The sequence below is a fragment of the Sus scrofa genome, chromosome 8, assembly GCF_054392235.1.
Source record: "Sus scrofa isolate SSC_HxYL_T2T_F1_AM1 chromosome 8, Sscrofa_HxYL_maternal_Yorkshire_Landrace_v2.0, whole genome shotgun sequence".
Lineage (NCBI taxonomy): Eukaryota > Metazoa > Chordata > Mammalia > Artiodactyla > Suidae > Sus > Sus scrofa.
Window position 1 is genome coordinate 87,601,648 of NC_139390.1, and position 23,612 is coordinate 87,625,259.

The following is a 23,612-nucleotide window of genomic DNA, read 5'->3' on the forward strand; positions in this document are numbered from 1 at the left end:
TTGTTTTCTAAATGTTCTTACTGTGGAGAATAAAAAGTTGGTAATTTTATTTGCTCCCATTTAGTTTATTTTTATTTCTGAAATTGTTCTTGACCCATGAAATTCAAGTCTGGTATCACTGAGACAGGGAATGGCCACTGATTTCAGCAACCATGATGTTGGAGTAGTCCTAATCTACTTGCTTTACTTACTATAGGTATTCTCTGTATTATTCCTGGATATGACTTAGCCTAAGGGTGGATCTGAGCTTGATAGTGTTTGAAAAAATAAGAAATGGTAATAAGTAGCAGATAATACTAGGGTCAAAAGCAAGCTGTTAGTCATTTTTGATGCAATTTACACAGATGAAATGAAGTTTATTCGTTACTGTATCACCTAAAAATAGGTGAAATTTTGCCATCCATAGAGGATATGTTTGAATTAGTTTGACTTAAAATTATAGGTTAACAAAATTCATTTTGAGGGATTCTGGGAGGTGGGCACTGTTAACCCCTTGGCATGTATCACCATATCTCTTTATGTACATATGTCTGTGATGGTTTTAAAATATGGCTCCAACTTCTATACTCTTCCCATAAAAATACAGAATCTGTATTCCCTTCCCTTAAATATGAGTGGGTGTGGCTGATTTGACCAATAGAGTATAGTGAAAATGATCATAGTCACCATATGACTTCAGAGGCTAGGTCGTAAAAGGCTATGCAACTCCACCTTGTCTGTTGGAACACTTGCTTTTGGAACTCTTGGCCATCATGTAAGAAATCTGACTGCCCGATGCTGGTGTGCTGTGAAAAGCCCAGCACACATCAGAAGGCCCCTTGAAGGTATCCTGATTGACTGCCACAGCTGAGCCCAGCCCTCCTGGTTAGCCCAGCCCAGGTGCCTGTCATGTGAGTGGAAAAGCAGATTCTAACTCCCAGCCATTTGAATCAACCAGCAGCATTTTGAATCTTCCAAGCTGAGGTGCTAGGCTTATGGACCAGAGAAAACCATTGCAGCTCTGTCTTATCCTATTTCCTGACCTGAAGAATCCATGAACTCAAGAGAATTAGAATATATGACACAAATTGGAAGAAAAATTTATGAAAGACACATCTGAGAAAAGACTGTTTCCAAAATATACAGAGAACTCTTAAAATGCAACAACACTGAAATAAAAACTTGATTGCAAAAGAATGGACCAAAAACTTTAATCAAACTCACCCCAAAATACATCCAGATGTCAAATAACCATATGAAAAGATACTCTATATCACATGTCATCAGGAAAATACAAATTAAAACAACAATGACATACCTCTGTGCCCCTATTAAAATGGCCAAAATCCAGAACTGTCAACACCAAGTGCTGGTGAGGATTTTGCCAGTGAATGAACTCTGACACAATGCTGGTGGGAACGTGAAATGGTACAGCTATTTTGGAAGACAGTACATACTCCAGGAATCATACTCCTTACTGTTTACCCAATGATAGCTGAATTCTTATGTCTGCAAAAAAATCACTTCTGTACATGGATGTTTATAGCACCTTTATTCATAATTGCAGAAACTTGGAAGCAAGCAAGATGTTCTTCAGTAGATAAAGAGGTTAGTAAACCATGGTATGTTCAGACCATGGAATATTATTTAGCACTGAAAGTAATTGAGTTATCAAGCAAAGACAACACATGAAGAAATCTTAAATGCTTATTACTAAGTGAAAGAAGCCAATCTGCAAAGGCTACATACTGTATGATTCCAACTATATGACATCTTGGAAAAGGCAAAACTATGGAGACAGTAAAGAGATCAGTGGTTGCCAGATGGGAGCAGGGGAAAGCTGAATAGGCAGAACAGAGGATTTTTATGACAGTGAAATTATTCTATATGATATAATGATGAATATATGTCATTATAATTTTGTCCAAACCCAGAATTTACAACACCAAGAGTGAACTCTAAGGTAACCTATGGACTTTGGATGACTGTGATGTGTCAATGTAGGTTCATCTTTGATGAAAAACGTACCCTTCAGGTGAATGACGATGATAAGGGGGGAGGCCGTGCATGTATGGGAGTGTATGGGAACTCACTGTACATTTCTTTCAGTTTTATTGTAAGCCTAAAACTACTCTAAGAAAATAAAGTTAAAAAAAAATCGATGAGCATAATGAAATAGTTGTTTAATCTCATGGAATTTAGAGTTGTTTGTTATGCAGTTGTTCCAATGAATTGATAACTGAAACATGTCTTTTGTCTATGTATGTATTCTCTACCTAATTTGAAAGAGGCTTCTTGCTTAAGGTGATTTGTCTTTATTTATTTATTTATTTATTTTGCTTAGAGCTGACTTTAAGCCTAGATAAATTGCCTCGGTTTTTTTTCTCTTTTAGGAATATGTTGCCTTCAGAGTCTGACATTGTGCCAATCAGTTAAAGAATTAAGTGAGTTTTAGATTTTTTTAATGATTTTTATTTTTTCCATTATAGCTTGTTTACAGTGTTCTGTCAATTTTCTACTATACAGCAAAGTGACCCAGTCACATATATGTATATACATTCTTTTTCGCACATTATCCTCCATCATCTCCATCATAAGTGACTAGATAGGAGTTCCTTTGTGGCACACCAGAAACGCATCTGACCAGTAACCATGAGGATGCGGGTTCGATTCCTGGCCTTGCTCAGTGGGTCGGGGATCTGGCATTGCCATGAGCTGTGGTATAGGCCAGCAGCTGTAGCTCTGATTCAACCCCTAGCCTGGGAACATCCATATGCTGTGGGTGTGGCCCTAAAAAAAATATATATATATGTATATATATAAATTTTTTAAAAAAGTGCCTAGATATAGTTCCCAGTGCTATACAGCAGGATGTCATTGCTTATTCATTCCAAAGGCAATAGTTTGCATCTGTTAACCCCAGATTCCCAATCCCAGTTTTAGATTTAAAGGTTGCAAAAATGCTGGGAAGAGCTCCTAGCAGAGCTTAAAAGTGTGCTTACTTCTGGGAGTTCCCGTCGTGGCGCAGTGGTTAACGAATCCGACTAGGAACCATGAGGTTGCGGGTTCGGTCCCTGCCCTTGCTCAGTGGGTTAACGATCCGGCGTTGCCGTGAGCTGTGATGTAGGTTGCAGACGCGGCTCGGATCCCGCGTTGCTGTGGCTCTGGCGTAGGCTGGCGGCTACAGCTCCGATTCGACCTCTAGCCTGGAAACCTCCATATACCGCGGGAGGGGCCCAAGAAATGCGTTGCCGTGAGCTGTGATGTAGGTTGCAGACGCGGCTCGGATCCCGCGTTGCTGTGGCTCTGGCGTAGGCTGGCGGCTACAGCTCCGATTCGACCTCTAGCCTGGAAACCTCCATATACCGCGGGAGGGGCCCAAGAAATGGCAAAAAGACCAAAAAAAAAAAAAAAAAAGTGTGCTTACTTTTGTAGTGTGTCATTTTCTTTCCTTGCCCCAAATGGAAGGAAAATGGTTTACTATGTACCAAATGAGAGGGAAGAAGAGCAAAGTGGTACAGGCTGTAATATCTAACTTTCAAGGCTGAACTTTGAGTTTTTTTGTCCTTTAAGTTTCAGCTTTACCTATCACATCTTTCAGGCTGCATTTTAAGCTTTGTTTTTATTATTTTTATTTTTTTAATTAAAAATTTTTTTTCTTTTATGGCCACATCTGCAGCATATGAAGTTCCCAGGCAAGGGGCCAAATCAGCTCCTATGCCACAGCCATGGCAATGCCAGATCCAAGCTGCATCTGCCAAGTATGCTGTAGCTTGTTGCAGTGCCCTATCCTTAACCCACTGAGCGAGGCCAGAGATTGAACCCACATCCTTTTTGACACTACCTAAGATTCTTAACCTGCTGAACCAATGGGTTACAATGGGAACTCCTTATTTTTTATTTTTTAATTTTTTGGAGGGGAGCCACCACATGGAGCAGCTTGATGTGGGGTTTCAGTTCCCAGACCAGGGACTGAACCCAGGCCGCAGCGGTGAAACTGCTGAAAGTGCTGAATCCTAAACACTAGACCACCAGGGAACTCCCCTAAGCTTTGTTGAAGACACCATGGTTTATTGACCTCTGCCTCACCTATACCTCCCTATCTACGTAACAGATAAAGCTGTAGATACTTGTGTGTGTCACCATATTTGTGTATATCTCCACATCTTTATATATATTCTGCCTTGTCTTAAGGAGACTCCTCTGAAGTATTTTTTCGTAGATAAATATTGTAGTTGCATTTATAAATTTTGTTAAGTGTAATAAGTATATCAAATATGAAAATATTTAATATATGTTGAAATAAAAGTGAATTACAATTTTTAAGAGCATTCAATGTCATTTTATTCCTTTTGTTCAGTGAGTCTGATGATTCAGAGCAAACTATGGCCCACAACCCAGTTCTGGTCTGAAGACTGGTTCTCTATGGCCCAAGAAGAAAGTTTACATTGCTGTTTTTATTGTGGTAAAATATACATAACATAAACGTACCATTTTAACTTTTCGTAAGTGTGCAATTCAGTGACTTAAGTACATTCATATTGTGCAGCTGTCACCACTATCCAGCTCTGGAACTTTTTCATCATCCCAGACTGAATCTCTATACTCAGTAAACACTAACTCTCCACTCCCCTTTCCTCCCAGCCCCTAGTAACCTCTATTCTACTTTCTTCCTCTGAATTTGACTATTCTAGATACTTTATGTAAGTGGGGTCATACAATATTTGTTCTTTTGTATCTGGCTTATTTCACGTGTTTTCAGGGTTCATCCGTGTTGTAGCATTCTCAGGATTTCCTTCATTTTAAAGGCTGAATGATGTTCCATTGTATGTATAAACCACGTTTTGTTTTTCCATTCATCTTGTGGATAGACAGTTGGGTTCTTTCCATCTTTTGCCTATTTCAGATAATGCTACTGTGAATATTAGTTTCTACCTTTTGCTCATTGTGAATTATGCTTCCGTGAACATTGTTCTGTGATCCTGGAGGATGAGGTATGGTTGTGATCTTCCATTACTTTTGACCTTGACCAGGGAACCCTCCTTCCTATGCCCTAGTGGTGTCCAGTGCTGCTTAATACATTGGGATACAGGGGAAGTGGAGGGTTGTTAATTCAGCAGGGACAGAGTTTCAGTTTTGCAAGATGTAGGGAGACCTGGGTATTGGTTGACAACAAGTGAATTTACTCCTTTTTATTTGGCTTTTACATTTTTAGAGTGGTAAAAAAATTCAAAGAATATTTAAAAATATTCACTATCTTGTCTTTTACAGAAAAAGTCTGCCAATCCCTAATTTAGAATAAATTTAAAAAATTTTATAAAGGGCTATTATGAAGTTGCTAAATGAATCTCAATGTAATGTTCCCTCATTTCTTCAGTAGGAACGTATTTAAATTTCAGCAGACTTTCTCACACTAAGTATTTGGAGAACTCTAGCGGTTCAGTCCCCAAACCAATGAAAATTTGTTTTGTTTTATTAGGATTCACTGATTTAAAAGCAAGATACATCCATTTAAAAGGGATCCTGTAGTCAATTCAGAGTAAATAGGGCACAATAGTTCTTTTCTTTAGAGTCAGGATCACATGTGAGGAAGGGCCCTGCCATGTATAATTACGTATGCATAAATTGGAGATGCTGTCATTGCTACTTTTTTTTTTTTTTTTTTTTTTGGTCTTTTTAGGGCCACACCAACGGCATATTGAGGTTTGCAGGCTAGGGGTTGAATCAGAGCTGTAGCTGCCTGCCTATACCACAGCCACAGCAGTGCCAGACCCAAGCCACGTCTGCAACCTACACCACAGCTCACAGCAATGCCGGATCTTTAACCCACTGAACGAGGCCAGGGATTGAACCTGTATCTTCATGGTTGCCAGTCAGATTCATTTCCACTGAGCCATGATGGGAACTCCCTGTCATTTCTACTTTTAGTCTGCTTTTCTGATTCTACTCTGAGCAGGTTCTCAATGTCTTTTGAACCCTAGCTTGTCCCTAAGGCAGAGATTCCCAAACTTTCTTGTTTCATGGCACCCTTAGAATCTCGGTAATTTTTTCATTGTGTCCCTAGGCCAGAGAAATTTCTAGTAGTTCCATTTAGTAAATAATTAAGTCCAAACAACCTAATTGTGGACGTTCATACAATGTCTGACAGATGTTTCTGTGTTTCAAAAATTTGGACTGTCCCATAGAGCCTCTGAATTAATACTCCAGTGCCTTGTGGACCATTGGCACACAGTTGAAAAACTGCTGTCCTAGGGTCTCTTACCTGTGTTTCTGACTTGGACTAGCCTTTGTCCTTGGCTTTGCTTCGTGTTTTCACATACCAGCCCCCACATTTCCAAGGCTGGCCTAACAATTTCTCATGCCTTTTTTTGCTTAGAGATTTAATGTACACATTCTTGATTCAGGTTCATTTCCTCAGTACATTAACTTTTATATTGGATTTTCTTTAAAGAGCCTCTTTGGGAAGTTCTCATTGTGGCTCAGTGGTAATGAGCCCAACTAGATTCCATGAGGATGCAGGTTTGATCTCTGGCCTCGCTCAGTGGGTTAAGGATCTGGCATTTCAGTGAGTTCTGGTGTATGCCAGCAGCTACAGCTCTGATCTGACCCCCCAGTCTGGGAACTTCCATATGTCATAAGAAAAAAAAACAAAAAACAAAACTCTTTGTTTAAACCACTGAAATAGATAAAATAGATATTTAAGTGAATAGAATATTTGCCCTGTCCTCAAAGCGTGTAACTAGAATTACTGGATTAGTGACTATCAGGATCTCTAGTTGCCTCACAAGAAAGGTGACAGAGCATCTTAAGCCACCTGATAGTCCTTAGTAGTATATGTTGTCCTTTGTCACTCAAGTAAAGGGGATCCTGTGAATTGTGCCAACAACCTGCATGGTAAATAATAAATGACCTTTTCTATAAATTATACTCACAGATGAAATTTCCAGTTGCTCTATCTGATGGGGAAGGGTTTTTTTTTTTTTTTTTTTAATTTGATATTTTTCAGACTGGTTTAAGTGACGCTTCTGACATAATCAAGTTACAGGCTAAAAGGAATGTGAATACCTTTAACAGATTCAAAACAAGTTAACTCAGGAGATTGGGGAGAGACGGTATTTCTCTTTTTTTTTTTTTTTTGTCTTTTGTCTTTTTAGGACTGCACCTGAGGCATGTGGAGGTTCCCAGGCTAGTGGTCAAATCAGAGCTGTAACTGCCAGCCTACACCACAGCCACAGCAACACCAAATCTGAGCTGTATCTGTGACCTACCCCACAGCTCACAGCAACACCGAATCCTTAACCCATTGAGCGAGGCCAGGGGTTGAACTGGCGTCCTCATGGATACTAGTCGGGTTCATTAATCACTAAGCCACAATGGAAACTCTGAGAAGGTATTTCTGATTAGGAAGACAGTTCTGTGCATTATCTATCAGGAAGATCTGTGCCCTGAGGAAAGAAAAATATTTTATACGGAGACACATTCTCTTAGGATTTAAACAAAAGGCACTGTGTCGTTTACTGGACTTTAGAGGCTAGACTGTGGTGCTCCCCACAGAAAGAAGGGTTGGCTTGCATGAAGGAAGGAGAATTTATGGGAGGAGCTTGACCTAGTGTGGAGGAGGTTTTCTCTTTCACATGTGAGGAGAACTTCTATGGAACTTGAGCTTTACTTCTTACTTTCCCCATGTTTTTCAGGCTGTCAGTTGCCCTGTATACACACCCGAGCATATGTCCTACATGGTTTTACATGGCTCCAAGATGGGGTGGTGTGAGAATGAGTTCCTCTCCTGCCCTGTAGAGTGATGTTCTATGCATGCATAGCTCTCAAAGGAGTCCAGGCTTGGGCCAGTGTAACCCATGCTCCTATTTATGTAGCATCTTTATTTTGTTGATGTAGAACTAGATTTATTTATTTTTCTCCTAAAGTGTAAATCCTATGATTTGTGCCTTCCAATTTTTTCATTTGGGAAAATGTTGCCAAAACGTGTTCTCTGACCACCAGAGCCAAATAGAAAATCACAGAATTTGGGGCAAAGGAGAAAAAAATTAGCTTTATTGCTTTGCCAATCAAAGCAGGCCACAGCAGGCTGATGTCCTGTGCCCTCCCTTGGGAGAGATTAAGAGGTGGTTTTATAGTTTGGGAGTGGAAAATATGGCCACAGATTAGGATCTGGGTAGATGCAAGCTTGTATTCTTCAAAGTTGGTGAGTTTAGTGGCCCCAGGACGGATTCTGGGGGTCCTCCTATCTCATTTTCATTTGGTGGGGGTTTTAGTTAGGCAAAAGAACTCAAATATATTGTTATGTATATTCCTTAAGGAGAAACCAGGACCCTGGCCCAAGGCTGCACTGTTGTTTCTTTTTCTTCTTCTTATTTTTTATTTTTATTTTTTGCTTTTTTAGTGCCGCAGCTGCAGTATATAGAGGCAGCATATGGAAGTTTCCAGGCTAGGGGTCAAATTGGAGCTGTAGCTGCCAGCCTACATCACAGCCACAGCAATGCAGGATCCAAGCCACGTCTGTGACCTACACTACAGCTGAGAGCAATGCCAGATCCTTAACCCACAAAGTGAGGCCAGGGATCGAACCCCCATCCTCATCGATATTTGTTGGGTTCTTAACTCCCTGAACCACTATGGGAACTCTCTGCACTATTATTTCTTGACTATTCCTCCCTCGTCTCTTCATCCCCTCCCTTCCCTGATTAGCAGCTGTTTGAACCTACCCTTTGGAACTTAGGGAAGGTCATGGAGGTTGAAGCTTATTCCCTAAAAACAAGAAATGGGGGACACAGAAAGGTGTGTCCCCAGGAACGTCTCCCTAGGGCCATCTCTAGGGCAGGATAGAAGAGTCAGGCAGTTGCCCAGAACTAAGCTTTTCAACTCTCCTAATTCTCAGGAACCCTGGGTTTATGATCAGTGACTCTAGGAAGGAAGACTTAAGTAGAAAAGCACTTTACCTAATGTAGTTTCTGTTGCTGCTATAACAAATGACCACAAAATTAGTGGCTGATATAGAAACACATGGCTTCAGGATGGCAGGTTACTCAGTTGGGAGTCCTTGGACTGTTAATAACTGAAAGATCTGAGATTTGTAACATATTTGCAAGCTAATGGGTTATCCAGCCACAATTTCATAGATGCTGACAAGACATAGGATATCTGGGAGTTCCTGCTGAGGCACTGTGGATTAGGAATCTGACTGCAAGGGCTCAGATCACTGAGAAGGCGTGGGTTTGATCCTCCTTCTGGTGCAGTGGGTTAAAGAATCAGGTGTTGCTGCAGCTGTAGTGTAGATGGCAGTTGTGGCTCAAATTGAATCCCAGCCTGGGAATGTCCATACGCCTCAGATGTGGTGGCCATTGAAAAAAAAAAGGAGTTCCCATTTTGGTTCAGCGGTAACAAAACCAACTAGTATCCATAAGAATGCCAGTTTTATCCCTGGCCCTGCTCAGTGTGTTAAAGATCTGGCATTGCTGTGAGCTGTGGTGTATGTTGTGGACATGGCTCTGATCTGGCTTTGGTGTGGCTGTGGTGTAGGCTGGTAGCTGCAGCTCCAATTCAACCCCTAGCCTGGGAACTTCCATATGCTGTGGGTGCAGCCCTGAAAAAAAACAAAAAACAAAAAACAAAAAACAAAACAGAGAAACAACACATCTGGGTCAGGAACAAAGGAATTTTCTACTAACAGCATAGCAGGAAGAGCTTCATTTGTGAGTTTGCACCACAGCTAGGAACTCTGAGCTTAGAAAACCCCAATCCTCTACAATGATCTGAGAGTAAACCTGTCAACCTTTGCCCTAGAGAGTGACACTCTTTATCATCCTAGTCTAGGAAACAAATATTCTCTTAACCCTAGAAGGTGATGCTATATCTATCTCTCAAGACTATTTGCTATATGAATATATTTGAAAAGATATTCTAGAGGAAAAGCTGATAGAAAGCATACGAAAATGCCATGGGGAATTGGCCCCAGTAAAGATTAAAGTAGCTAACCAGGTGATTTGTACAATCAAGATTAACTAGCTAACAGGTGATTTTTATCACTTGAAATTACATGTTCGGTGAATGGAAGCCTGACTTGAGTCAACCTGACTGTTACTTTCCTTCCCCAAGACATCTCTTAGACCCAGAGCCATATATATATATATATTTTTTGTCTTTTTGCCTTTTCTAGGGCCACTCCTGTGGCATGTGGAGGGTCCCAGGCTAGGAGTCTAATCAGAGCTGTAGCTGCCAGCCTGTGCCACAGCCATAGCAACTTGGGATCCGAGCCACGTCTGTCACCTACACCATAGCTCATGGCAATGCTGGATCCTCAACCCACTGAGCAAGGCCAGGGATCGAACCCACAACCTCATGGTTCCTGGTTGGATTCGCTAACCACTGAGCCACAACAGCAACTCCAAGAGCCATTTTAATAAAAGCATGGCCACATACCTTTGAGGAAGGTCTGAGTTAATATTGAAGGTACATTTCAGGAATCTCCTCTCAGGTTTATCAAGGAGGACGCACAGGAGGAAGGAAACAGCCACACCTTTTTTTATTCACAAACAATTCTTTGAGTTAACACAGTCAAATAATAGTAATGATTATTCTCATATGATTTAGTAAAGGTCACTCATGGTCAGTCAAAGTGGGTGATTCAATAGAGTGTTCAATAGAAGGACTGTTTGCAAAAGTTTGGTCAAAGAGCATGGAAACCACTTGGGATGGTGTAACAACAGCAAAGAGCAGGAAGCAGTAATTATTGGAACACAAAGGTGGAGAGGCTGTGTGCGATGAAGGGGTCATCTAAAAAGAGACATGATATACACAGAATTCTCTTATGGTGCAGGGGGTTAAGGATCCTGTGTTGTTATTGCATTGGTATGGTTTCCATCCCTGGCCTGGGAACTTCCATGTGCTGTAACTATGGTCCCCCCCATTTTTTTAAATATATATATTCTGAATCACTTTGCTGTATACCTGAAACTAACATGACATTGTAAATCAACTATACTTCAATTTAAAAAAAATTGACAGAAAATATTGACAATGATGGTGTGAATTAACTATTAACTCCATACTATATCACTTGAAGAAGTGTAAAATAATTCAACTAATTTGGAAAACTAGTTGTTCCTTCTAAAATTATAATGTTTTAATTCCTTATAAAACTATGACCAACAAGTACTAGGATTTTATTCAAAAACAACGAAGACCTATATTCAAAAAGAAACTCAAACTTATGTTGGCAGATACATAGACAAACAAATTGTGATATATCCATAAAATGGAATACTAGATGGAAATTTAAAAAATGAACAATGTGTTAATACAACTTAAATGAATCTCAAAACATTATATTAAAGGAGGTCAACTTCTGAATGACAGTGTCATGGCCACCCAAAACTTGCTTCTTGATAAAAACAATGAACACACTGGCAAAACTTGTCAAAATTACCTTTTCAGAATTCTGGATATTAGCTAAAGACTTGCAACAATCATAGGGGTGTTTATTCAAGTAAAAATGTCAGTATCTTGGATTTCTCTTGCGGCTTGATGGGTTAAAGATTGGTATTGTCACTGCAGTGGTTTGGGTCACTGCTGTGGCAAGGGTTTGCTCCCTGGCTGGGGAACTTCCACATACCATGCGTGAGACCCCCAAAATTAAAAAAATTCAGAATCTTGCTAAAGATTTTTTTAAAAATAAAAACTAATGGTAGTTCCCATTGTGGTGCAGTGGAAACGAATCCGACTAGTAAACCATGAGGTTGAGGGGTCAATCCCTAACCTCACTCAGTGGATTAAGAATCCATCATTGCCATGAGCTGTGGTGTAGTTTGCAGATGTGGCTTGGATCCTGCATTGCTATGGCTGTGGTGTAGGCCCTCAACTGTAGCTCTGATTCGACCCCTAGCCTGGGAACCTCCATATGCTGCAGGTGCAGCCCTAAAAACAAACAAACAAAAAAAAATGGAGTTCCCTCTTGGAACTTCCACATGCTGTGGACATGGACAATAAATCAATGAGAAGAAAAAGAAAAGAGCTAGGACCACCTGTGGAGGGATGACCTCACCGAGGGGAGCAGAAACTATTAGTGTTGGACTTGACTTTCCTCCCTTCCCTGATCTCACATTCATGTCAACTATTGGCCAAACCCAACTGGAAGCCAGGGGACAAAGGAGCCTATTGATGTGGTCCAAGCAGATCAGCCTCCCAGGGCACAAAATATAGCAAAGAAGGGCAGAGGTTGGATTTGGAGTGACAAATGAAAGCCGACCCAGCAGAATGTAACAGAGTACTCAAAAGAGTACTTTAGTTTAAAATATTCTGACTCCCCAGTGCTTCCATTACTGACTAATTTATTTTATTTTATTATTAGAAGGAATGAGCTGGAAATTAGATGTTTGGGACATAAATATTCTATGGTAAACAGTATGGTTTACTTTTACTCTGTACCTATATAATTGCACCATTTACATCATTTTACTTGCTAGTGTCCTTCCGAAATTGACTGCTACTTCACTATCATCACTGCTGTTTTACCTGCAGAGAGCAATCCGTTATGATTTTTGAATGTGCCCTCATTTTTATGTGACCCCTGGCCTGCTGTGGATTTGACCCAATTATTTCAGCCATCTTCATGTTTGATTCTCATCACTATGGGGTGAATGAACTGAGTGGCTATCTGCCTTGATTACGAGGGAGCTCGCAAATGATGCTATCAGCAGTGCCATAGCCTGGTCATGCTGCACAGAAACATTCTTCTCAAGAATCAGTTTTAAAAAATCAGCAGAAGGAAAGATGCTGACCCTTTCCAATTCTTTTCCATTTGAATTTTCAGCTCTGCTGTCACCAGCATTTTTTAAAACTAATACACTAGGACAGTTGTCTCGAAATAAGTGCCCTGTCTTTGGAATGAGCAAATGGGTGATAATACCCGGATCTGAAGTTTACAGCACCACCAAACTGACCATTCTAGTTATCCTCAGGGAGCCTGAAACTGCACAGTGTATATTTTCTGAAAAGAGGTGAAGCAAAGCAGAGTGAGAGCAAAATTTGCAACTGAAGTCTAGTTAAAATTTTATGCAAAAATATATAATACCAAAATGAGGCTTGGTGGTCTAGTTGTCTTTCCAATTATAGTTAATCCTTAAATCTCTAATAAGGATAATCATGTAGCTATCATCATATCATCATCATCTTCTCTCATGGCCTTACAGGATTTCAACACTTAAGGGAGGACTCCAGTTTCTTAAATAGATTATTTTAATCTTGAAAGACTGTATGTGTGTGTGTGTGTGAACAGTTATAAATTCTTACATCTGGCAGTATTTTGTTTCTCTTTTGCCTCAAAGATGGTTTATAAAGCTAGACAGTTTCTTTTTTTTTTAATATATTTTTTTATTTTCCCACTGTACAGCAAGGGGGTCAGGTTATCCTTACATGTATACATTACAATTACATTTTTTCCCCCACCCTTTCTTCTGTTTAGACAGTTTCTTATTATGGAAGCCTAGTGATATGAACTCATATTTCTAACATTCATTTTATGTTATGTACTACATATATGATATATAATAATGTCGATTGTGAAGGCCACATAATGCAGTTTACTGCTGATTTAAAGAAAAATATTTCTTTAGTCTTTTTTTATTTTCTTTTGCCACACCTGCAACTTTTTTGGGGGGGGGTCTTTTTAGGGCTGCCTCCACGGCATATGGAGGTTTCCAGGCTAGGGGTCCAGTAGGAGCTGTAGCCCTTGGCCTATGCCAGAGCCACGGCAATGCAGGATCCGAGCCTCGTCTGCCACCTACACCACAGCTCGCAGCAATGCCAGATCCATAACCCACTGAGTGAGGCCAGGGATCGAACCTGCATCTTCATGGATACTAGTCGAGTTTATTAACTAGTGAGCCACGATGGGAATTCATACACCTATAGCATGTGGAATTTCCTGGGCCTGGGATCCAATCCCAGCTGCAGCTGTGACCCACAACAGCTGTGGCAATGCCAGATCCTTAACCCACTGCTCCCAGCTGGGGTTCAAACCCACATCTCCGAGCTCAGGTTGTAGCACAGTGGAAACTAATCTGACTAGTATCCATGAGGATTCAGGTTCCATTCTTGGCCTCAAGCAGCGGGTTAGGGATCCCACATTGCCATGAGCTGTAGGCTGACAGCTGTAGCTCCACTTCCACCCCCTAGTCTGGGAACATCCATGTCATGGGTGCAGCCCTAAAAACAAACAAACAAACAAACAAAAATAAGTATCAAAGCTATTAAAAACAAAAAAACCCCCACACCTCCACAGTGACCTGAGTGCTACAGTTGGATTCTTGACCACTGCACCACAGTAGGAACTCCTGGGTTTTTTTAGTCTTAACTGGCAAAATTTTCTTTAAGACAGAATTAGGAATCTTACAATTTATCTTTTTGTTTTTTTTTTTTTTCTTTCTTTCTAGGGCTGCACCTGCAACATATGGAAGTCCCTGGCTAGGGGTTGAATCGGAGCTACAGCTGCCAGCCTACACCACAGCTCACAGTAATGCTGGATCCTTAACCCACTGAAGGAGGCCAGGGATTGAACCCAAATCCTCATGGATACTAGTCAGGCTCATTACCGCTGAGCCACAATGAGAACTTCTACAATTTACCTTTTAGCTGGTTTTTTCATCACTTTTATTTTTAAACCTTTGCTCAATAGGAACCTATACACTGATAGGGCAAGGGAGCCCAGGGGCAGAGGACTGGACATAACTTTCTTAACATAAAAGAAGCCATTTCAGGCATAAGCCATTTTGTGATCTAAGACTGGCGACAAGGCTTGCCCCTGGAGAAGAATAGGTCTCAGGAGTTAATGATTTTAAGGGAACAAAAGAAGGTAAAAACAAACAGCTGTTACCAGGCCAGACAGATAACCCTATTAGGGGACAATAGATTAGCTGTAAAAACTTTCAGAGTTAAAGATTAGCCTGAAGCACATTCTTGAGCTGTTTTGTGAATTCGAACCCCCTGGAGCACTAAACCACCAGATTAATTGGAACCTAAGGAACGGTGATGCTGACCTTTTCTGACCCACAGGACTTCACTCCTTGGGGGCCTGGACTCTGTCAACCTTTAACCTAATTCTATGTCGTATTCTCTGCCCAAGCCCCTTCATGAATATGCATACATCACCCAAGCCCTCTCATGCATATGCATGTACCTTTAGCTTAAAACTTCCCTGATTTTTCCCTGATTTTTCTTTTGGGCAAATTCTGATGTGGGAAAGACTCCCAGTGTTCCTACTTGCTCCAAGTTATAAATACTTCCCTCTGCTCTTTGGCATGGTTGTGTCTTTTGGCTCAACCCCTACCAAGAGGTGAACTTATTTTCTGGTAACAAACCCACTCCTTCTATTCAAGCTTTTCCACGGCAGTATCCCTAATGGCCAGAGAAGAGTGAAGGTGTGTTCCCAGGGGTCTGAGACAGAGCCTGAGAATATAACAAGGGAGAAATTTCTCTCCTTATAAATTTTATTTGAAGAATTTATTGGAACTTTATAACTAGTTATATATAAATATATATAAATATATATACATATATATAATGTATAAAATTAAATACAGGCATATGTATTTTAAGTTTAGATTAATTTACCAGTAAATTTGATAAATTGTTGCCATTTTTTCATATGGCTTTGAATATACCCCATGACCTGCCGCTTGTTTTATGGACCGAGTTTGAGATGTACCAGGCATGCAGATTTCCTGAATGTCTTTCATTCACCCATCAAATATTTATTATTAATCATCACTTAACAAAGCACTTGAGTTCCTCTGGGGAATGTGACATCCTGATCTCAGCCTCTGCGCCATAACCAGTACCGGCCCCTTATTTTGAATGCCCAACCCCTTTTCTTCCTACTTCATCATGTCCCACCTGTGAATCTCTCTTCCTACCCCACCTCAAATTCCCAGAGTTCTGAGAAGACTTAGAGTGTTTCTCCCCCACATGAGGTCAGCAGCCCTGCCTCAGGCACCTAGCAATAAGTTAGCTGAGCAGGTTGTTTCAAGGACTCTGGCTAAAAACTGCTAATATGCAAATTAACATCCCAGAAAAGGGTGTTTCTTTTGCTAGCCAGACTGAACTTCCCACATCAGTTGAGTGATTCCTGCCCCTCCATAAATACGCAATGCCTCCATAAATACGCAAGGTTGCAGGGGAGTACAACCATGGTGTGGCCAGCTGTGCTGCTCCCAAGCAGGCAGGCGGTGAGAACCCAGGGTACCGCATGTGTCCTGTTCACCTTTATGCCCTTTCTTCCAGCCTCCTCTGTGTGATGCAAGGTCCTCGTCCTCAACAAGAGCTACTTGGCATTTATTCTTACAAAGACTTATATATTTAAATGTTTTCTGTGTCTTTGTAGACAATGGACTTTTTTTACACTTCATTTAAAAAAAATTTATGGATTTCCCATTGTGGCTCAGTGGGTTAAGGACCTGATGTTTCTGTGAGGATATGGGTTCCATCCCTTGCCTCACTCAGTCAGTTGGGGATCCGGTGTTGCTGCAGTTGCTGCAAGCTGTAGTTCGGATCTAATGTTGCCATGGCTGTGGTGTGGGCCTCAGCTGCAGCTCTGATTTGACCCCTAGCCTGAGAACTTCCATGTGTTGAAGGTGTGGCCATTAAAAAAAAAAAAAAAAAAAGGTTTTAGCACAGTATTCAGTAGGTAAAGACATTCAACAGGTGCCTGGCGGATGTGAGAGGAATGTTTTAGGATATTACTCACCTGCAGGCAGAAAGCCAGTCTGCTGACACCAGGTTGTGTGGTGAAGGAAAGTGCAGCATTTATTGCAGGGCTCCAAGCAAGGAGTCCAGGTAGCCTGTGCTCAAAAAAAGCCCAAACTCCCAGATGGGTTTCAGCAAAGCATTCTGAAAGGCCAGGTGAGGGAAGGGAGTCCCAGGATGTGAGATCAGCTCATACATAACTCTCTTATTAGTTGATGGTGATGTCACAGGGGTTAACATTATTCATCCTTAGGCACCAATAAGCCTGGAGGCTATCTGCTGCTGGTCATCAAGTAGTTAACTTCTTCTGTTTTGGGGGGGTTTTTGCATCTGTATAACAATTCAGGAACTGTGCATCAGATACTGTTGTCTAGGTACTTCAGAGAGGAGCTACAGCAGAGGACATGGGGGAGGGGTCTATTCCAGGAAGGCCCCATTGGTCCTGCTTGGTTACATGAAAAGTACATAGTTGAATTTATTATTTTGATAATTGTGAAATTAAATTCACATGTTTATGGCAGGACAAGAAAAATTTAAACGTAAAAATTGGAGTTCCCATCGTGGCGCAGCAGAAATGAATCTAAGAACCATGAGGTTGCGGGTTCAATCCTTGGCCTTGCTCAGTGGGTTAAGGATCCAGCATTGCCGTGAGCTATGGTGTAGCTGGCATTGCTGTGGCTCTAGCATAGACCAGCAGCAACAGCTCTGATGAGACCCCTAGCCTGGGAACATCCATAAGCCATGGGCGTGGCCCTAAAAAAAGACAAAAGACAAAAAAAAAAAAACATAAAAATTTTCTCTGCCTTTTGGCCTCCTCCTTCCCCTCTACTGTGCATTCTCTCTCTTTTTTTTTTTTTTTGTCTTTTTGTCTTTTGTTGTTGTTGTTGTTGTTGTTGCTATTTCTTGGGCCGCTCTTGCGGCATATGGAGGTTCCCAGGCTAGGGGTTGAATCGGAGCTGCAGCCACCAGCCTACGCCAGAGGCACAGTAACGCAGGATCCGAGCCGCGTCTGCAACCTACACCACAGCTCACGGCAACGCTGGATGGTTAACCCAGTGAGCAAGGGCAGGGACCGAACCCGCAACCTCATGGTTCCTAGTCGGATTCGTTAACCACTGCGTCACGACGGGAACTCCTACTGTGCATTCTCTATCTCCATTATGCATTGAGCAAACCTCCCCACTGTCAGAAATACCTGCTCAATCATAAAGAGCATCATTCCCCTAGCACCAACAAGACAACTCTTTAAAAGATAACATTCCTTCCTACTCTTGTAAGGGGCCATGATGATTTGTGCTCCCTATTTGCTAGATTGCATAAACTGTCAATAATACGGCATTTAATGTACAGCCCTCAGTGGTGAAAACTTAAGCACAATGCCTAATTCAATGAATATCGAATTAAGGAATTCAGAATGAATAAGTGAATGAATGAATGATTGAAGGAATAAATTGTTAGATAACATCTGGGCTTTTAACTCCTTTCTCCTCCATGATCTCTCTTCTGGCTGTTCCAGGCCCCAGTGATTACTCCCTATCTGTGTCATTGATTTAGTGGTTGCATAGGCTGCTCTAAAGAGTTGGTTATACTCTGCTTGTATTTGTTAATGGAAAAAAAAAAAAGCACAACCTAAAAGTTGAGAATTACGTTTTATTTGATGAACTTGCTAAGGACTTAAGCCCAGGAAGCAGCCTCTCAGATAGCTGCTTGGAGCAGGTAAGGGAGGAGCTGGGATATACAGGAGTTTTGGCAATGAAAACCAGGTATTAGAACGTTGAAAAATTACTGCGAATTAAAGAAAACTAGATATCTCAAGTTAATGAATTTAAGCTTTTCTCTGTATGGGAAGATATAAAAGTCTGGGCTTATTGAAATCATTCCTTTGACATGCATCTTAACTCTCTAGGGCCGGTATCCTGTTTTTCTCCATCCTGAATCCTCTCAGGGTATGCAGTCAAAGGTAGCTGCAGAGGCTGCTGGATTGATGGCAGCAATATCCTTTGCTTACTGTTACAGCAGGTGATGTTTTTTTGTCTACATATTCTACCTACTCAACCAAATTTTAAAAGGCTAGGACTGTGTTTTTACATTCACTTTTTCCCCCTATTATGCCTGGTACAGTGCCTTGCTCAGTATTTATTTGTTGTTGTTGTTATATATATATATATAAATATATATAAATATATATTTGCTTTTTAGGGCTGCACCCATAGCGTATGGAGTTCCCAGGCTAGGGGTCCAATAGGAACTGTAGCTGCTGGCCCTATGCCACAGGCGCAGTGACGCTGGATCCTTAACCCACTGAGCAAGGCCAGGGATTGATCCCGCAACATTGTGGTTACTAGTCAGATTTGTTTCCGCTACGCCACAATGGGAACTCCCTGCTAATGAAATTTTTGAGGGAAAAGAAATAGTGAACTGCCAAGCTATTCCATTTTGCTCTGACTTTTCTTTCTGGTTGAAGGTTCTGAAGTAGTGTCGATAGCAATTGACATGATTCTGTCAGGTGTGAGCTTTGTTATGATGATGTTAAACTAAACGTACTTGAGAGTGAACACAGCTTTAACCTTTGCTCCAAGTAAGAAATTAAAGGTAGCTTTGATCATATTTACTGCAGTGGATGATCAGGGATGCAGGGCTGTCATGGAATAGGGAGAAGGGCTCTGTCCCAGGAGGCAGAGTTTCTCTCCAGATTGGAGACTAGGTTGTCGTTTTGGGTCTCTGCTACCTGTGAAATGAGAAAGGAGGTGGTATAATATGGCAGAGTGGTTTCTAAGAACTTTTTAAAAAAAGGTAGGATTTGTTGAAAGACAATGTTGGGGGAAAGCCCACCACATGACAAATAGAGCTACTGACCATAAAACACTAGCAACAGCTGGGTAGGGCAAAGAGCACTCTTTGGATCTGGCTCAGTTGTATTACTAAGGACCTTCTGGACCTTTGGTGACATGTAATCTCTCTGAACCTCAGTTCCTTATCTGTAATGGGAACAAGCATGGTAACAACCATAGAAGATTGACACAAGCATTAAGTAAGTTAATATGTATAAAGCCCTTGGTAGAGAGCCTGTCACAGCCTAAGTACCTCCCCATGCAGTGGATGCCTGCTACAAGTGGCATTGCCCCAACTCTCTACCATCTTCTTAAAACTGCTCCCTCCTTCCCCAACCACCTGGTACAGCAGGAGCAGCTCTGTTATAACTAGACCCAGCCCATGGGCCAATGAGTCTTTTTCTCAGAATTTCTTGAACTGAGCCACCAAGAGGCAGAGCTGAGAGAGCTCTAGTTAGCACGTCTGAGGAAGCTGCAGTTAGCACAGGTTTCCTGCAGGGGGCAGGCTGGTGCGCAGAGCAGCACATCCATGTGCAAAGAGCATGTGGTAACAAGGGAGGCAAGAATCTTGAGAGCCCAAAAGGTGTTTGAGTTCCTGTTTCCAGCTATTCCTGAGACCTGGAATCATTCCTCTCCAGTTAGCCGAGCAACCCCTCTTTTTCTTAGCTAGTCTGCTGAGTTACGTTACGGCAGCTTCCTCATGCTGGGCATGCTGTTCCCCAGAATCTCCTTCCAGGTGTGGTTCTGGGTGAGTGTTGGCCAAAGAGGAACTTAGAAGAGACCTGGAAGGTTGAAGGGAAACACAATATTATTCTTGGAAGGGCATCCTGGTCCCACCTTATTCTTGCTCTCCTCCACATGTATCATCACCATCACATCTTTCTGACTTCGAGCCCTGCTCAGCCAAAGCAGACTCAGCTCCCACTTGCCCCCTTCCTGGGAGCTTGGCTGCAGGCCTGCACGGGTGGGAGCTGCGCTGAGAGGACACCTTCCCATAGATTTCTCCGTGAGCCTCCCCTTCACCCATGAACATGAGCCCACTGAAGTGGCTGGGTGTGCTTTTCCCTCAGATGGCCCTGCAAGCTCCAACTTACCTCCTCATGCCAGACTAGATAGTGATTCTTTCTCAGATCCTCTGACCGGCACTTCCTCAGCTGCTTCCACATATGTGTGAGGTCTCATTCCTCTAATAACTCTCTTAGGCCATAATACTCCAGTGGTTCCACCTCTTTGAAGCCCAACTGCTACAGATGGTTTGATTTTTCCACTTACATACAAACTGAAGTGATATCCATTGTTATTATTATTTTTTTTAGCTCCTTTACATTCCTTAAAAAGACACAAAGTGAAGAGAAATATCAAGGCAGTATTTTTGAAAAAAAAAATAATGTTTATTGGAGGTTCCTGTTGTGGCTCAGTGGTCACGAGCCTGACTAGTATCCATGAGGATGCAGGGGTCCTCATTGGCAGATTGGGTTATGTGTCCATTTTTGTAGCTGGGTGAGGGGTGGGGACCAGTGGTGGGGTGCCCCATGGAATAAGGTCACTCAGAAAGAATGCCAACACCAGGTGAAGGGGGTGGCCTGTGTCGGGTAGGTGGAAACAGCGGATGTCCTCTCTAGCACCCATTGGACTTGGGCGCAGGCGGGAGCAGAGGGCTGGTCAGGAGGGGGAGGAGGATAGTGCCTCACCCACAGGTTGGAGGTACTTACATCTGGCAAGACGGAACAAACCCACAACTCCAGATCGTTCGGAAAACCTTAGAGTATAATTTTTAGCAGGATGATAATCAGACCCTGAGAGAGTTGTACTCTTCATCTTCCTCTATCTTGTTCATGGTGCCATTTCCCTCATTACTCTGATGCAATAAAGGAGCTTTCCTCCTTCTTCCTTCTCTCTGACTCTTCAGTGACTCAGGGTTGACAACCCCTTCTTTGTAATGTCATCCACCCCTTCCTGTTCATAACTCAGTTAGGTCTTTATTGTCCTAGGCGGGGGCTGTCAGGTATCTGAACCAATCTCGGCTTCCAGCCACTGCCAGGTGAATCTGATGAAATCTTCTTGTGAGCGTGTCAATCTTCCCCCTTTAACAACCTTCCCTGGCTGCACGTGAGTATTCAGATGAGCCCCACTGTTCTTATGTGGCATTCCCCGTCATGTGGCCTTGTCCCCGATATGCTGTCCTTGGACCATCTGTCTAGGTCGTCACAGTGTAGCCCAGCCCTGCTTCTGCCCTGTGCCCTCTCACCCTTCTCACCCCAAACCATCTCCCTGCCCTTCCCACAGCTGAATCTACCACATCCTCTAAGACTCAGCCCAAGCCCAACCTCTTGCATGAAAAAAATTCCCTGATTTTTCCAGTTCACTCTTACCTTTTCAGGTTCTCTCAGAGAAGAATCATAGGACTTCTTTTCTGAGTGACTTAGTATATACTTCAACCTACTCGCTTGAGTTGCTAGTGGTCTTTTTGTGATAAGTATTATGTTTATCAGCCCACCTCAAGGGAAAGACATTTGCCATAGTCCTGCGACTTCAGGAGACCTCTCTGAGCATCCACTTCATCCACTTCCCCCTCTACAATGTGAGTGATAGCGACCAGGCAGAGTGGATAAAGAATTAGCCAAGGTACCTGTCCGGGGCCTGGTCTGTGATGCAGTGTCATGACTGGTAGTTTTGCTCAGGGGCAGTGCTGAGCCAGGGAAGGAAGGCCATCCCCATCCATCCCACACCCTTCAGTATCTGGTGTGTCCCTTGAATCCCTTATCTGGAAATGAGGAGTCAATTCATTCAGCGTTGTGTTTAGGTTGAGTTCCCTCAGGAGCAGATCCTGAGACAAGGATGTACCTGTGAAGACTGATGTGGGATGTGACTCTGGAAGAGCAGGAGGGGAGCGGAAAAGGGGAGATACAGAAGGGGAGATCACCAGGGCCGGGTGCGTTCACAGACAGATTACCCCTGAGGGCAGCTGTACAATGTAATCAGAATGGTCTCTCCAGAGAGACACAGAGCTGGTGCCTTTATCCACCAGAGTCCATCCATCATTGATTGCTGGCTGCTCAGTGGGGCCCTGACCTTCCCACACTGATGGCCAATCTGACACATGGCTGAGTTCCTGCAGTGGAGAGAGCTCTTAGGCAGGAAAATGCAGGGTGGGGTTGCCAGACTTAGCAAATAAAACTATAGGATGCCCAGGAGTTCCCATTGTAGCTCAGTGGATGAAGGACCCAAAGTCTCTATGAGGATGTGAGTTTGATCCCTGCCTTGCTCATGGGTTAAGGATTTGGCATTGCTACAAACAGTGGTGTAGGTCACAAACGCAGCTTGAATCTGGTGTTGCTGTGGCTATGGCACAGGCCTGCAGCAGCAGTTTCAATTCAACACCTCGGCTGGGGACTTCCAAATGCTGTGGGTTCAGCTGTAAAAAGAAAAAAAAGAAACACTAGATGATGTCTTGTTAAATGTGAATTTTCAATAAATAGCATATAATGTTTTAGTGTCTCTTATGGCTGAATTCTGTTCTTCCCCCCACTCCCCCCAAATTCACACATTCAAGTCCTCACCCTCCTCACCTCAGAAGGTATTTGAGGAAGCATCTCTCCACAGTTAAGATGAAATGAGGTCCTTGGTGTGGGCCCTAATCCAGTGTGATTGGTGCCCTTATAGGAATTGATTAGGAAACTGTCACACACAGAGGGAGGCACTGGTGAGGACACAGTGAGAAGATGGACATCTGCAAGCCTCAGAAGAACTAATGCTCCCAACATCTTGATTTTGGACTTCTGACCTTCAAAACTGTGAGAAAACACTTTCCTGTTGTTGTTTAAGCCTTCTAGTCTCAGTCATGTTGTTATGGCAGCCTTAGTGAACAAATGCAGCATGTGTTACAATATTGTGTGGGACACATTTATACTAAAAATATTACTTGTTATTTACTTGAAATTAAAATTTAATTTAGCTATATTTTACCTGACAACCCTGATTCAGGGGCTTGTTTGAATGGATAAGTTCAGAGCAGCATCTTCATTTATTGAGTATCTATTTATTGAG

At 42.2% G+C, this 23,612-nt stretch overlaps 1 protein-coding gene across 9 annotated transcripts in view; it reads left to right on the plus strand.

Annotated features, from left to right (window-relative positions):
* LOC110262145 (uncharacterized) overlaps window positions 1-23,612 on the plus strand; it is a 601,789-nt gene that overhangs the window by 1,661 nt on the left and 576,516 nt on the right. For 3 of the 9 annotated variants that reach the window (XR_014812838.1, XR_014812844.1, XR_014812842.1), the window contains exons 1-2: window positions 18,641-18,753; window positions 23,229-23,359. The gene's annotated coding sequence lies outside the window, so the exon portion shown is untranslated. Of the gene's footprint in view, window positions 1-2,372; window positions 2,424-4,339; window positions 4,452-18,640; window positions 18,754-23,228; window positions 23,360-23,612 lie in introns of those variants that run through there. The other 6 variants (XR_014812832.1, XR_014812833.1, XR_014812836.1 and 3 more) reach the window with 4 other exon arrangements.